Here is a 15,580-nt window from a genome sequence, read left to right as displayed (position 1 = left end):
AGGCCTTTGGAGTTAGAGTTTCCCCCTTTTCCCTCAGGACCCACTTTTATGTGCTACTCTTAAGGAGATGGCCCTTTTTACATGCATTAGCTCAAAGGAAAGCTGGCACCTAAAATTCCCATTCATGGATCTCAGGGTAGGATAAGCATTGTGTGTGTGTGTATGTGAGAGAGAGAGAGAGAAAGAGGAAGAGAGAGGGAGAGAGACGGGTATTTTTAAAGAGAGAGGGTGGGAGAGAGAGATGGGGTAGGGCGGAGACTGCTCTAAGGGGCACTGAAAGTCAGGGCAGAGTCTGCAGCCTCAGCTTCTACCCTCCAGCGGTGCACACAGAACACACAGGAGAGAGGCTTGAGGCTGCTATCCCCATCTGAAGTTCTGCCACTGCTTATAGAACCACCTTGTAAAGTCACTCTCAGAACAAAGCTTTTGCTCAAAGCAGTCGCGCCCCCAGGCTGGGCAGTTGTGCCCCAGGCAGGGTTTCGCCCACGCCATGCTGGCAGCAGCTGTAACCAGGACCTCCGAGGACGGGCTATCTGCCCCCTGCCCCACCTCCCTCGCTCGGGCCTCTTGCGGTTGGCCGCTCCTGGCACGCGTCCACCCCAGCAGGCCGGTGTCACATCGGGAACCGTCAGTGCGGGCAGATGGGCTCAGCTCTCTGGGCTTATCCCCCCACCACGGAGGCCGTGGGTGATGGGAAACCCAGCAGGAAGCTGGACAGTGATGCTTGGGTCGTTCCGACGCACAGCCAGGAAGTCGTGAGAGGGCCTTTCACCCTTGCACGGTCCTGGCCTGGGGGACGATGGCACTTTAACTTTCATCCTTGGACACACATCCCACAATCATGTATTGAGCACCTACCAGTCCTACTTTGTTGTTGTTGTTTAAAAGAGAACGCAAGAGATGATATTTATTGCCTCTTGGTAAATGTGAAAGGTTCTCTCTATTCGCGGTGGTGTGTGACATTGTTTGCTATGAGAGGGTATCTGGAAATGGTAATTTGTTTCAGTCAACCTAACTCAAACCGATCTGAAAACTTAAAAAGTTTCCTGCCCATCAGAGAAGCTCACAGATACAATCACTCTTTGTGTAAAATGGAATCCACGTGTCTCTGCCGTATGTATCAAGGGGCACCCTGAAAGATGTCCACCCAAATGTCACCTGTGGTTGTCTTTGGAGGACCAGATCTTGAGTAATTTTTTTCCCTTTTTTCCTTGTTCTCTTCTGTATTACTTGGGAAGAGACTGGGGAGAGAAAGACAACACACGGCTCTCTCCTCCTTGAGGAGAGACTAATCCAAAGATCACATCTGTACAAGAGCTCTGCGCCTTGCAAAGTGCTGTCATCTATTTACTGCTTTCAAACCTTTTCCACCAGAGCACTCCTGCAGGATCAGAGGAGAGTGAAGCTGAGTGCCTGACATAACCCACCAACAATGCCGAGTTCTTTGAAGACTTGTGCTTCTCCTTAAAATTCATGCAAATTTTGCCTTATACTAGACAATATATTATTTAAGCATAAAAATGTTCTTGGTTATCTAAATATCATTAAGCAAAATTAATGGTCCAAGAAAATACTCCAGGTTTATCCTGTGACTCTCCATGTGCCCAGGGTGACTGTCAGGATTTCTAGGACAAGGGCCTCTCAGAGCAGCAAGGAGGTGGCAGCAGGTCCAGATCAGGGCTCCACAGACTTTCAGATTCTCTGCTAGTCTCTTCCCCCTGGGGTTCCCTGGCAAGGTGAGCTTAAAATGGGCTTACTTGAAATGTATCAGAATTCTTACACTAGGATTGCTTGTGAAACAACTTGCAGGCTCCAAAAACTTCTGCTGCATCAATAATTCTACTCCAATCCCTGGTGAGATTCTATGGATATCCTGGACATGCCTTTGACTCCTTGGACTAGGATTTACACTTCTTGGCTTTTATTCTATTTTCTGGCTTTTTTTGGACCTGCGAAACCTGTTTGACCACTCCTACGACCACAGTGCTTAAGCCTTTATGACCCAGATGAACCACCTTGAGTAACAGCTGACACCGCTGACAGACACCATGACAACACAGCACAGGCGCCATCGACCTTGGCTTTCCTCAAACTTACAGTCAACACGTAGCACCACTGTGAAGCCTTCTAGGAGGACTTGAGGAATAGTCACCTGCACTCTATCTTCAGATGATACCCACCCCGCTTTGAGGCTATTCTCATGGTCAGTAAAGATGAAGAGTTTATCCATGTCCATAGAAACATTCTGGTACACTTTCTGGTTCTCATCTTGGATCTGACAACACGGTTTAACTGTTTAGGTTGAAAGAGACCAGCTCTGGCCCATTTACACTGGGGAATGAGTCGGGCCAGTTATCATGGACTTTGGACAAACCTTCATGCCAATGGAATGCACCTTAGGATGTTGTTGAGCATCTCAGGACAAGCACACCTCCCCGTGAAAGGTAAAGCAGCTGTGAAGGCCACTGAAATATACACGATGACATCTGATCTGTTCTTTATACTCTACCTGACCTGTGACCAAAGTCATGCTATATGAATTAAGGTAATATGACCTTATTCTGGGTGCCCCTTACAGAAAGGCTTTGGCAGCAATGGAGAGAGTAAAGAAACTAAGCAGAAATACTGCAGTCACCTTGCTTTTTTTCATTAAGATGGTGATAACAGAAGGATGAAGTAACACAGTGTCAAAAGCACAGAACTTCTGCTCCTCACACACTTGAAATATTATTGATATCTGGAATTACCTGATCTGAAAAGGAAGAAAAAGAAACAGTAAAGTTTTCCTTTTTATTGGATTTTTAGGGCTGAAAATGTGCTGTTTGCTAGAAAAAGCAGCTAATAAGTTGCTAAGTGACTTTGGGTCAGGTTTTCTGGAAGAACTTTTCTTTGGATCAGTATCATTTACGAACGAATTTGGCTAAAAGTAACAGAAAACGATAGTGGCTTAAAGAAGTAGGCTTTATTCCTCTCACAGGACGAGGTTCGGAGGTGACAGTCCAGGGCAGGTGCAGTGCCTCAGTGATGCTCCCAGAGACCAGATCTCTTCCTTCTTTCTGCTTCTCACTCCATTCTTACCCTGGTCAGGCTTCCATACTCATCTGCTGACTGTCACCTGTGTCTTTGACATCTGCATCCTGGGGGTGAGGTGGGGAACAAAGGGTAAAAGAAGCTTTCTCTTGGTAAAGCTCAGCCTTTTCATTTAAAAAAAGACACACTCCCAAGGACTTCTTCCCACTTCTCATGGGCCCAACTGTGCTATGTGGACTCCACCAGCTGTCATGAAGAATGAGAGTGTTTCTGGTGAGCCATATGGCTACCCCAAGTCAAATTGGGGCTTCCTAAGACAGGAAGTCTGAGGAAGTCCTAGATGGTAGGTGAACAGATAGAAGTATCTACCACAGTGACTGGCAAGGACCTGGCAAGGAATTTTGGTACCTGTATATAAGTCAAGATCCATCCTACCAAAAACTTCAGTGGCTGTCCACAACTCGGTTCACAGCCAATCTGTGGCTACAGTGATATGGCATCTGACCAAAAGCAAGAGTCCCAAGGACTATGACGCCTGTAGCCTTGAATGAGGGAAAGAATGAGATTACATGTATCTTCTTCATCCATTCTAATGGTGCTTAACGAAATCATTACCAGACTTTACCAATAAGGCAGTTCATTTGTATGGCTCATGTTTAAACATACAGCTTTCATTTATGGCTAAGTAAAGGAAGCAATTCCTTTTCTCTCTCATTCACTCTTCTTTTTCCTCATGCTGAAGATTACACAAGGCTATTTAAATCCCCTTTTTCCAATGATTTAAACAACTGACTCTACCTCTCAGAACTTTCTCCCAGTTCTCAATCATTTGAAAAATCTGTACTCTCTTGACCTGCTTAAAGAACTTTCTGGAACTGTGCCCTGGCATTGCTTGTCATCCTCTTGTTTGAGGAGGTTCCTGCCCAGGACTAGTTGACTCAGTAGACTTCTGAACAATGTCAATAGGCTCGGTTTAAAATTAAATATGGAGGTTCCTTAAAAAACTAAAAATAGAACTACCATACGACCCAGCAATCCCACTACTGGGCATATACCCTGAGAAAACCATAAATCAAAAAGAGTCACGTACCAAAATGTTCATTGCAGCTCTATTTACAATAGCCAGGACATGGAAGCAACCTAAGTGTCCATCATTGGATGAATGGATAAAGAAGATGTGGCACATATATACAATGGAATATTACTCAACCATAAAAAGAAACAAAATTGAGTTATTTGTAGTAAGGTGGATGGAGTTAGAGACTGTCATACAGAGTGAAGTAACTCAGAAAGAGAAAAACAAATACAGTATGCTAACACATATATATGGAATCTAAGGGAAAAAAAAAAAAAAGTCATGAAGAACCTAGTGGTAAGATGGGAATAAAGACACAGACCTACTAGAGAATGGACTTGAGGATATGGGGAGGGGGAAGGGTAAGCTGGGACAAAGTGAGAGAGTAGCATGGACATATATACAGTACCAAACGTAAAATGGATAGCTAGTGGGAAGCAACCGTATAGCACAGGGAGATCAGCTCGGTGCTTTGTGACCACCTAGAGGGGTGGGATAGGGAGGGTGGGAGGGAGGGAGATGCAAGAGGGAAGAGATATGGGAACATATGTATATGTATAACTGATTCACTTTGTTATAAAGCAGAAACTAACACACCATTGTAAAGCAATTATACTCCAATAAAGATGTTAAAAAATAAATAAATAAATAAAATTAAATATTCACATCTTTCAAAGTCCTTATTGGCATCTACAAACACTATTTTACAAATTAGTCAAAGCTCATGACCTGCTAATAGCTGGTGGTATTATTTTAATTTTATGGATTACTGTACAATATTACTTATAAATCCAAGTAGTGGGGTTTATAAGTGCTGTGTTACTTGTTAAATAATAAAATTGTATTTGGCTTATGCCTGGCTATGACCTTCAGATCATATAAAAAAGCTCCTCTGTATTACCAGTCGTTTTTCTCTCTTGAACCTGGGATTCCATGGGGTTTTATTTTAAGTACATGAACCCCACAGGCAAGAGAAAACATGTCTATTAAAAAAAGGGGCGATGAAAACTGAGTTCCTTCTACTAAAACTAAATAAGTCAGGCAGTTAAGAACACCTAGCAGGAAACACATGGCCATCTTGTATTAAGATTCACCCTCAACTTGTAGTTGCAGCGTTTCTTCATTACATAAGAATGTGATTCACTCATTCTTGGGGAAGGACAGTCTTTCCCAGAACAAATGAAAATACCTTGACAAAGGTGTAAATATAAGAAAACAGCATATTTGAAAAACTGGCTACTCACTGCCCTAGAGAGAAGGGGAACCAGCAGCACGTGGTGAAAGCCAGCTTTGAGTCTAAGTAGTCTTGTTCCAGAGCCCATGGCCTTTGCTACTGGGCACCATGGGGCTGGGGCCCGACCCTGCAACACCACAGGCCAACACTCCGACCAGAGGGGTCCCTGCATATTTCATAGACTGATGGGGAGAGCCCTCACCCCTATTCCTAGGAGAAGGGGAAGAGTGGTTTGAACTGGGAAGCCCAGGGCACCCAAGCCAGGGCAGTGGAGAATGGCTCTCACCCAGCAACATGTGGGATTGAAGGAGAAATAGAGGAGCAGCCCCAGCACAAAAGCTAAGTGTAAAAAGTCCAGTCGACAAAGTTGCTTTCGCATGTGCGAGCAACAGGGCTATAAAAAGAACTTTTCAGCTTTTCAGTCAAAGCTTTGTGGTATCTCCACCCAAGAAACAGTCTCAAAATTAAACTCTCCACTTCTTATTTAGGGCCAGTTTTCATTTGAACATGTCCTTATTTACTTCCTCTCAGGTCAGCGTGATCCTGCCCCCAGCCACCAGCCATGTTCAGCTGGACAACCCAACGTACACTTAGAGCTCAAGAAATCTTCTTTAAAAGAGAAGCTCCGTCACCAGCCTGTATTTCAGAAGTAGCAATCATATATCCAGCCAAAGTGAAATTAAGAAATTTGCATGTCATTTATTAATATCGTTCCTGTCTGTCAAGCAGCCTTCAAAAACATGTTTTTCTCCTTTGGAAAGAAGCAAATTGGAATGAGCACAGTCACACAAAGGACCTCAGACCAGGCTATGTTTTCCCAGGGGGACAAGAGGGACAGTGGCCAACAGTACGTCCCCCTCCCTATCCTAACACCTGGAACATTCTTTCCTACCTACAGCCACTCGTATCTTGGCTTCAGAATGGTCTCCTCCCCAGCAGTGTATTTTGAAATCAAATGGGTCATTTGAAATACTCCAGGAGGGCTGGGTGTTAGACTAGGGACTTGTTGATTTGTTAGGTGGGACAATGATATTGTGCTTCCGGAAGAAAATGCCCTTATGTTTCAGAGATACACAGTGAAGCATTTAGGGGTGAAATGTAATATTTCTAAGTTACTTTAAAATACTTCAGTGAAATTTTTTTTAAATAGATAAAATAAATATGGCAAAATGTTAACCACTGTCATATCCAGGAAATGGGTTGGTAAGCATCCATTACACATTTCTCTCCACTGTTTTGTGTGTATGAACATTTTCATAAAAACAACAACAACAAAAAAACCCAAGAACTTCCAGGTGGAACTTGCCCGAAAGCTCCTTGACCTCCTGCATCAGACCAGCTCTCCCTTCCTCTGCCACCCACGGCCTCCTGTGCTGCTGGCCCTTACTGTTAAGCTCTGAGTCAGGGTTGCCAAGGACCTGGACATTCACAGCCAGAAGGGAGGTCAATGGTGATTGTAACTAACATTCAGGGCACTTTCTCCATGTGCCAGGCACCATTAGAAGCACTTTTTATGAATTACATCACTGAATACTCACGGCAGCCCTATGCAGACGCTAAAGTAGCTACTCTGACCCTGTTTTACTGAGGTGGAAACTGACACCCAGAGGTGTTAACATGGCCAAGGCCACTCAGCTAGTAAGTGGCACAGTCAGAATTTCAACCCAGGCAGTTAATTATTAGGGTAAAGTGCCTCACTTGGCTACTTATCAGAAGTCATAGAAAGGTGTTTTAAGGTGTACATTTTACTACCTTACATGAAATTGATAAAATTCTAGGGACTTCCCTGGTACCACAGTGGTTAAGAATCCACTTGCCAATGCAGGGGACACAGGTTTGAGCCCTGGTCTGGGAAGATCCCACATGCCGCAGAGCAGCTAAGCCCATGTGCCACAACTACTGAGCCTGTGCTCTAGAGCCCGCGAGCCACAAATACGGAAGCCCATGTGCCTAGAGCCTGTGCTCCATAACGAAGAAGCCACCACAATGAGAAGCCCACACACCGCAACAAAGAGTAGCCCCCGTTCGCTGCAACTAGAGAAAGCCTGCACACAGCAACGAAGACCCAACGCAGCCAAAAATAAATAAATAAATAAATAAATAAATAATTTTAAAAATTGATTAAATTCTAGCAGCTCTCTTTCTACGTGAATAAAGGTAAATTTCAGTTCTTTTTTGCATTTCCCTCAGAGGCCGTCAGTGCCTGGTACTTAACAGACACATGATAACTGTTTATTGATTGATTTGCTACATGGTAATCACCTGGAAGAGAGGGTCAAGGACAGCACCGGGCTGATAGCAGTCCTCAAATCCACAGCCTTTGGTACCTCTGTCCCCATCATTCAAGATGGGCAGGTGATAACCCTCCTCAGAGGCATTCTGAATCCAGTTCCCATGCTGACCTTGGCTTCTTCCTGCCTGACTGAATCACTACAAGAAATGACAATGAAGAATGGGGTGCACATTTACACGTGTACCTGTGGAACCTGGCTGAAGTCCAACATACATACATACATACATACATGCATACATCCATCTCTATCTACCTGTCTATCTATCAGCATGTGTATAATTTTGATCATTAGAAGCCAGGGAAAAGCCAACATCTTTTATAGTGAAGTGATTTATCTAGACATGGTGAAGTCTGAATTCATCTCTGCTCCCTTATATCAGGAAAAAACACTTCAGTGGGACTTTGGGTTAGGCAAAGGTATAGCAAAGATCCAAATTCAGAGTAGGAAAGTCAAATTGCTGTGCGTAATCATGTAAAAGGTTGTTCAATGGTGGGCACCTTCTCTCCTTACTTTCTTAAAAATGGGTTTAGATTATATGGTCTCTGAAATTTATTTTCTGCTCTTAGTTGATATGTTTTTAAGTTTATTTTCCAAGTGCTGGCTCACAGGAAATTGGGAGCAGACAATAGGAGGATGTAGGAAGCTGATCATCACTTTGGGCAGCACGATTCCCAAAAGAGACCAGACAGGAGTTGCTGAAGCCCGTTTTGACCTTCTACCAAAGCCCCACAGGTAGGATTATCCAAGACTGAATGGCCCGGTCATTTTATGGTGAAGGCTGTTCCACGAGAAGCACAAAGCTAAGGCCAGACTCCTCAGGTGGCGGGTGGAGTCCCATCAGTGCGACAGTGTAATTGCTCTCACTTTCATCCACATTGGACAAAAGTCTGTCCTGACATGGGAGTGAGCACCTAAAAGGTGGGCTTTGGACTGAGGGAAGGTGGTCACTCATTCCCTGGATCTTGAGGAGTGAAGTCCAGACTCTGGGCAGGAGGGACAGGCTCAAGCATTCTCCCAGTGCATTGAGGTAAGAACTCATTTACCACTGGCGGGAGAACAAGCGAGAGATTTCCAAGGAAGGGGGTCTTGATGGAAGGCCGTGGCTTCTGACAGTGACAAAGCACAGCACAGGTCAGAGGACCGCATACACATTCCCAGGGCTTGCCAGGGAGATGTCCTTGCTGAAACACCAGTCTTCTCTGGCCGCGCAATTGGTCTACTACATTCTGTGGGACCTCACAACCTGGGAAGTGGTGGGAATTTGACTGCATTAGCCTGCATGCCCAGCCATTCTAAATCATGTGCCTGAGTACTTGAAGTACTCAGCAGCCTTCAAGTGGTTTAAAACACGTATTTCTGTTGCTTTTTCACGAGTACTTCAAATCACTGGTAATCAGAGATATGCAAATTGAAACAACAGTGTAACAGCCTTTTTCTACTATCAGGTTTGCAAAAGTTGAAAAGAATAACAGCCAGTGTTTACATATGTTGAATTACTCTTTTGTCCTACCCCAAGTCCTAAACAATGCCCGAGAGGGAGAAATAGAAGAACTAGTCCATAGTTACAGTCTTTTACGTAATAATCATGTCCTCAGCATCAATGAAGATAAACATCATCAGGGCTGTGAGCACTTTGGAATAGAAAACCATCTGATTCATGCATTTATTAATTAACTCATTCATTCAGGAAATATGCATTGAACATCTAAGAAGCACAAAGAGTGAGCAAGGAAAGTAGAAACATATCTAACACTGAGTTATGGGGAACCCTGAGCCAGGTTGTTAGATGAAATATTCTGTGAGGTTGGGTAACAAGATTCCCTTTTTACAGAGGAAGAGAGGGTAAGTCAATTGCCTATGGTCATCCAGCTAATGAAAACTTTGCTAGAGGCTTTATGAGACAGATGCAAGATGCAGGATGTCCCCCTGCCCTTTTGGGCTTCCCCAAAGGGGAAGGGGGGCTGTGGAACTAGCACCCAGATAACCCCAACACGAACACTCAGAGTCCTGAACCTGGAGTCATTTGGGCCATGCAGACTCCAGGGAATTTGAGAAGAGATGATTCTGGTGCAGGTGAAACTGTGCTCAAGAGGCTTCTCAGAGAAACATTTGAACTGAACATTTTAGGATGGGTCACGTTAACAAACAGATGAGGGCAGGGAAGTGAGAGGGGCAGAATGTCCTAGGGGGAGTGATTTGCTTGGGCACATCAGTAGAGAAGAAAGGGCCGGGGCTTCCCTGGTGGCGCAGTGGTTGAGAATCTGCCTGCCAATGCAGGGGACACGGGTTCGAGCCCTGGTCTGGGAAGATCTCACAGGAGCAACTGGGCCCGTGAGCCACAACTACTGAGCCTGCGCGTCTGGAGCCTGTGGTCCGCGACAAGAGAGGCTGCGATAGTGAGAGACCCACGCACCGCAATGAAGAGTGGCCCCCGCTCGCCGCAACTGGAGAAAGCCCTCGCACAGAAACGAAGACCCAACACAGCTAAAAATAATAAATAAATAAATAAATTTATTAAAAAAAAAAAAAAAAGAAGAAGAAAGGGCCAAGGTATTCTTAGGAAAAACTGCCACTGAAGAAACAAATAAGCCAACAGACCCAAATATAGATCTTCATGGTCCTTCAAAAATTCTGGTGGAGTGAAATTGGTTTTAATTCACAAAAGAGATACTCAAAAGGCCCTGAGAATGAGGCTCAGCCAACAGCCAGTGAGTATGTCCACCAGACTTGAGGATGTGAGTCCTGGGTTTGGAAAAGAGTTCAGGACACAGGTATAGTTTGGGGATAGTCTTATAGTCTTTCCAGTGGGAAAGACTTCCAGTTTTCCATGAAGGGAAGAGATTGTACAGAGTAAAGGGAAGATGGATAGCATCCTACATGCTTGTTCCCAAATGCGGCTAAGGGGGTGATGGAGACAGAGGCTGGAGGGGAAAGCGGTCACCTAAAGCTGGCATTTTTATCTCTCTCCAGGGCATGGCATCCTGACTGTCCCAGATGAGGTGCTCAACAACTATGTAGGATGAACAAAGGAAAAATTAACCGAAGCCAGGAACCCAAATACTTGTTGCAAGTGAGCACAGGCCCAGTACTAAAAATAACAAAAGGGAATAAAGGGATCTAAGAGAATCACGAACTCAAGTCCCCCAAGTCCTGTTTGGTTGTGCACAGGAAGAGGTTATTTACAAGAGGAGCCACAGGGACCTTAAAGAATGAATGTGGGTGCCAGAATCTTCTTCCTAACGTGATCAAGACCAACAACTACATACTGTGAATTGTAAATTTGTTCAGGACTCCACATTTCGATGAAACCTCAGAGTGTGTCCAATTATCTCAAGAACGTATGTCATGAAATTCTCAAGACTGAGTTAATGTTAATTCATATTCATCATATGTGAATGGAATGCAGAGGCTGACCGTGCAGCATCTTGAAGGAAAGTATCATACAAAACTGAACAAAGGCTAGGGAACAATAACAGCTACTGTGAATTAAGTGCTTTCCATGCTCTGCGAAGGGAGCTTAAGTGCTTTAACATCCAGAGTCGATACCTCCTCTGTGCCAGGTGCTTGGGAAAAGACACGTGCTCTGCCACCTCATTTCATACACATTTTCTCATCTAATCCTCACAATGATCCTTTGCTAACCCTATCTTATAGTTGAGGAGACTGAAGTTATGTAATTTGCCCAATATCATGCATCTATAAGTGGCAAAAAAAGGATTCAAACCCAGTGGGTCTGATTCTGGAAACTATGTCCTTACCCCACGCTCTACGACTTGGTAGGACTCTGCATGCAAAAGCATCTCCCGAGGTCTCTGGACTGTGTGGCAACCTGAGCAGATACACACATGGGAAGGACACTGTTTGGAAGACCCATCCCTGAAAGGAAAGCATAGCCTGGAGACCCAGAGAAATCTGCTCTCCGTCACTTTGGATTATAGCCTGTGTCGCATTCCAGTGTTGTGTTTCCAAGGCCTCATGGCCTCGAGACAGACAGCAGGAAGCAATTCCAGTCTTTGGTCCAGATCTTGAGTCCTCTAAAACTTTCTATCTAATTACACTTCCATTGGCTTTCATCTCTGCAGCACTTCGTACAGAAATACTCGATTTAAAGTAAGTAAATGAGAGGGGAACTGATTGAGTTGACCGAGAATTTACCTAACTTCTGCATCCAACTCCTATGACTAATGCGCTGGGGAAAGGGCAAATTCCGTCTAGGTATGATTGTGTTTTGCATAAACTCTTATGCATGAAGTGGCTCTATTTGCAACTAGATAGGATCTAAATTTCAGAATCATTCTAATGACTGACAGTAGTATTCAATATTTTGTTTCAAAAAGGTTTATGTTAAAAAAAGGGAGAGAGCAAAGTCATGTCAGCTTTTGCCTGCACTATAATAGCCCTGGAATTGACATTCTTGCCTTGAAGCTTTCTTCTCTTCTCTGTAGAAGCCACTGAAGGCACCTCTGCAGACTTGGACCACCCAGGTTCCCGGTGCTGTGCTCAGGGAGCTCAAGGGGTGCCTCGTTCAAAATGCAGAATCAACATCACTTCCTTCACTCAGCATACCTCTGACCTCAGGCTGCGGTATGGTGTCTGCATCCCTGCCTGGGGCACCAGTGCGGTGCCCAGGCCTGCTTCCTTCCTTGTGGTGTTAGCCTGGACATGCTGGTTGCCTGTTCCAATCATGCTGCCATGTGCAGAACCTTCTCAAACTCCTTTTTGGAAAGCTCCTTCAGAGCCATTGGCCAGCCTTTCTCCTTTGGCCCACCTGTTTCCAAATTCAATGTACATGAGACTCACCAAAGGATCTTGCTGAACTGCAGGCTCTGATTCAGTAGGGCTGGGATAGATCTTGAGCATCTGCATTTCTAACAAGCTCCCAGGGCTGGTTTTGGGAACAATTAAAGGTTAATCAGTGTCAAGAATGCTAAGCAAAGCAGATGAGACAGCCACTAGCCACTACTATTTTTGTCTTCCCAGAGCATGTGCTTTGCCTGCTTTTTTTTTTTTTTTTTTCCTAGTAACAAATCTTTCCCTCCAAGCCACAGCAATGGACACGTGGCTCAGTCTTGGACAATCAGAGTCCTGCCTGGGAATGATATAAGAACAAGGGTGGGAATGGGGAAGGGGAGGTTAGTGGGGAGCAGGCCTTCCTTTCCCTGAGGTTACTAAACTGGGATGACGTAGTCTTGGGGTTGCTGGTAGCCTTCCTCCTTGGCATATGCAGGAAGCCATCTGTAGTGTTACACAATGAGTTGAACTGACAGAGAGAACTGAAAGAGGCAGAGATCTGATGATACGATTTAAACCCCTGAATCCAGCCATACCTGATGCTGGTTCGCTCCAACCTTTCCTGTTATGTGAACCAATAAATTTGCTTTTTCACTTAAATTGAGTTAATCCCTGTCACTTGCAAATAAAAGTGGGTAAGGCAATCTGGGGTCAAAAACAAAATATATAATGATGATGGTTTCATGGAGTGACTTCAAAAACAATTCCTAAAGGCCAGTTCCTGAAATGTTTAAGCAAGGGCAGTTTCTCTGGAATAACTGCTTAGCCTCCCCTGGCCACTAGGAGAAGGATCGCATTCATTTAGAATGTTTTAAAATGATCTTATAACTAACTTCCTTTTGACATCTCTTGTGAACCCAAAATTCTCTGGAATGAAGTGAAGTTAAGCTTCTCTGGAATGAGTGAAGTTACTTAAACCATCTCTGTACCCTGGATAGCAGAGACCAGGGAAGAAGAGGATACTGCCAGCAGAGCCTTCAAAATGTGATCAAGTATGGTTCTCCTAAGGGCCTGATCTCCAAGGACAGATCATGCTATAAAAGAAACCCGAGATCCTTCCCCAGGGAATGTTTGGATCATACCTTTCACGATGGTATTAAAACGTTTTGCAGAAGCTCCACATGGGCAGTTGTTTCTTCCTGGACTTTTAGTTATATAGGAAAGCTTAGTTAACACAGGATCTTGATTCAAAACCTGATTCATAAATGGCTTCATTTCCAGTTATAGCCCTTGATGTCATCTCTCAAAGAGTCATCATCCCAGCCCCTTAGGGACTTACTGAGACCTCAGGATCTGAGCTAACATGCAGATCCGTGAAAAGCAAAGGGCATGCATGCAAAATAGATTGAGACTTATACATGTGAGTTGTTGGAAGATGAGCAAGTCTGTGGTGAGTAAAGAGGGACAAGGGAGCTCCTGCTTTTCTCTGTGACGTCCCTGTTTCAGGTAATAGCAGCACCTCCCTTCTGAGCATCCATGCTCAGAACCTCAGAGTCTCTTGACTCCTCTTTCCCCTTTTGATTTTCTTCCTCATCGCCTGCATGAGACTGACCCTATCCCAATGTCTACTTCTCTACGTTCCCTTCTGTCCATTCATGATTTCAACCTGAATCACTGCGTCAATGGCATTGTAGATATTCTCTCCTCAACTCTATCTTTCACACTCCTATCAGATCCAGTAAAAAATTTCAAGGACTTATTATTGACTCACCCCTGTGGCAAATTGTATTTTCCAAAGAGTTTATAACAAAAGCTCCCATTTCATGTGTTCTTACAATGTGATCTTGACATTCCTCCCATCAAGAGGTGGAGCCTGTTGCCTCCTCTTGAACTTGGAGGGGTTTGAGACCCAGCAGAAATGATGTTATGTGACCCCCAAGGTTAGGACAAGAAAAGTGTTACAGTTTTTGCCTGGTTCTCTTGGGAAACTTGCTTTCAGACCCATGGTTGCCATACAGTAAAGGCCGCTGTACTTTGAGGAAGCCCAAGCCACATGGAGATGCCATGTATAGGTGCTCCTAATATGAGGGCCTCACTGGGCGGGGAATGTGAGTGAAGATATCTGCACAGGATTTCTTCCCTCAGCCTTTGAATTCTCCCAGTTGAGGTCATAGCACTGTGGAGCTGTGTTTTTTTTGAATTCCTGACCTACAGAAGCTGTGAGCACAGTGAAATGGTTGTTTTAAACTGCTAAGTTTGGGGGTAATTCGTTATACAGCCGATAGATAACCGATATTTTATTTTCAAATTCCTTAATCTTCACACAGAACCTGTATCAGTCATCTGGCTCCAGCTTTCAAGAACCTACTTACAAGAGAGGTGAGGTTTCAGGAACTGTCAGAGAGGAAGAGAGGCACTGATCCCACAAGGGGACTCCGGGAATCCCTATGCATTTTTTTCAGCACCTACTGTGTCCAAGTGCATCACAGCCCTTATCATATCCAAATCTTCGCCATCATGGCCATGAGGTAGGCATTAATTATCTTCTTTAAGAGATGCAGATATTGAAGCTCAGAGTGGAAACATAAATTTCTCTGATTTCCTGGATGTCAGCGGCAAAACAGGAATCCAAACCCAGGACCTGATGGCACCAAAGCCCTTACAGTCCTCACATGCTTCCCAAAGAGCTGAACCTAAGAAAGAGGACACAGATGAACAGTTGGCACAACTTTGTACTCCTGCCTTTCCCAGGACATTACTGAAATAACTTCCCTCTTTGGAGTAAAGAAAAACAAAGCAGTATGGTTTGGCCAGAGAAAGCCCCCAGCAACAATGTCGAACAAGCCAGGAGTAATTTGTTTCTATTCTTCTCCATGTGACTGCCGGAGGTTATCCTGGTTTTTATTAGCCAAACTTCCCCTTTTCAAAAGATAATTCTTTGAAATCTTCTGGGAAATTAACATGGCTCAATCTGGCTCTGGGCTGGCCACCACATGCTCTCAGAATTAAGAGAACCTGGGTCTTTAACCCCTTGTAGTCACATACACGTGCACACAAAATTGAATGTGCCTCTATATTGTGTTAACAGGCTATAAAGAGACAGTCTACACTGAACCAGCCATTACGTCCAGCTTTATCCTGGAAAAAAAAATTTGATCTAGATTTGTTCCAATTAAAGAGTTCTACACAATGTACTGATTTAGTTATAATTCAAAC

General features: G+C 44.3%; 1 long non-coding RNA gene across 1 annotated transcript in view; it reads right to left on the bottom strand.

The window, feature by feature from the left end:
• Positions 1–2,943: 2,943 nt before the first annotated feature.
• The window catches only part of LOC309665172, a 107,256-nt gene continuing 94,619 nt past the window's right edge, over positions 2,944–15,580 (bottom strand). Inside the window, exon 2 of the long non-coding RNA XR_014266265.1 lies at positions 2,944–3,137. This is a non-coding gene — a long non-coding RNA (uncharacterized lncRNA). The remainder of the gene's footprint in view (positions 3,138–15,580) is intronic.

The sequence above is a fragment of the Balaenoptera physalus genome (assembly GCF_965194825.1).
Source record: "Balaenoptera physalus genome assembly, chromosome: 1".
Taxonomy (NCBI): domain Eukaryota; kingdom Metazoa; phylum Chordata; class Mammalia; order Artiodactyla; family Balaenopteridae; genus Balaenoptera; species Balaenoptera physalus.
The sequence above is the reverse complement of the archived record's forward strand: the minus strand, read 5'-3'. Positions and strand labels throughout refer to the sequence as shown.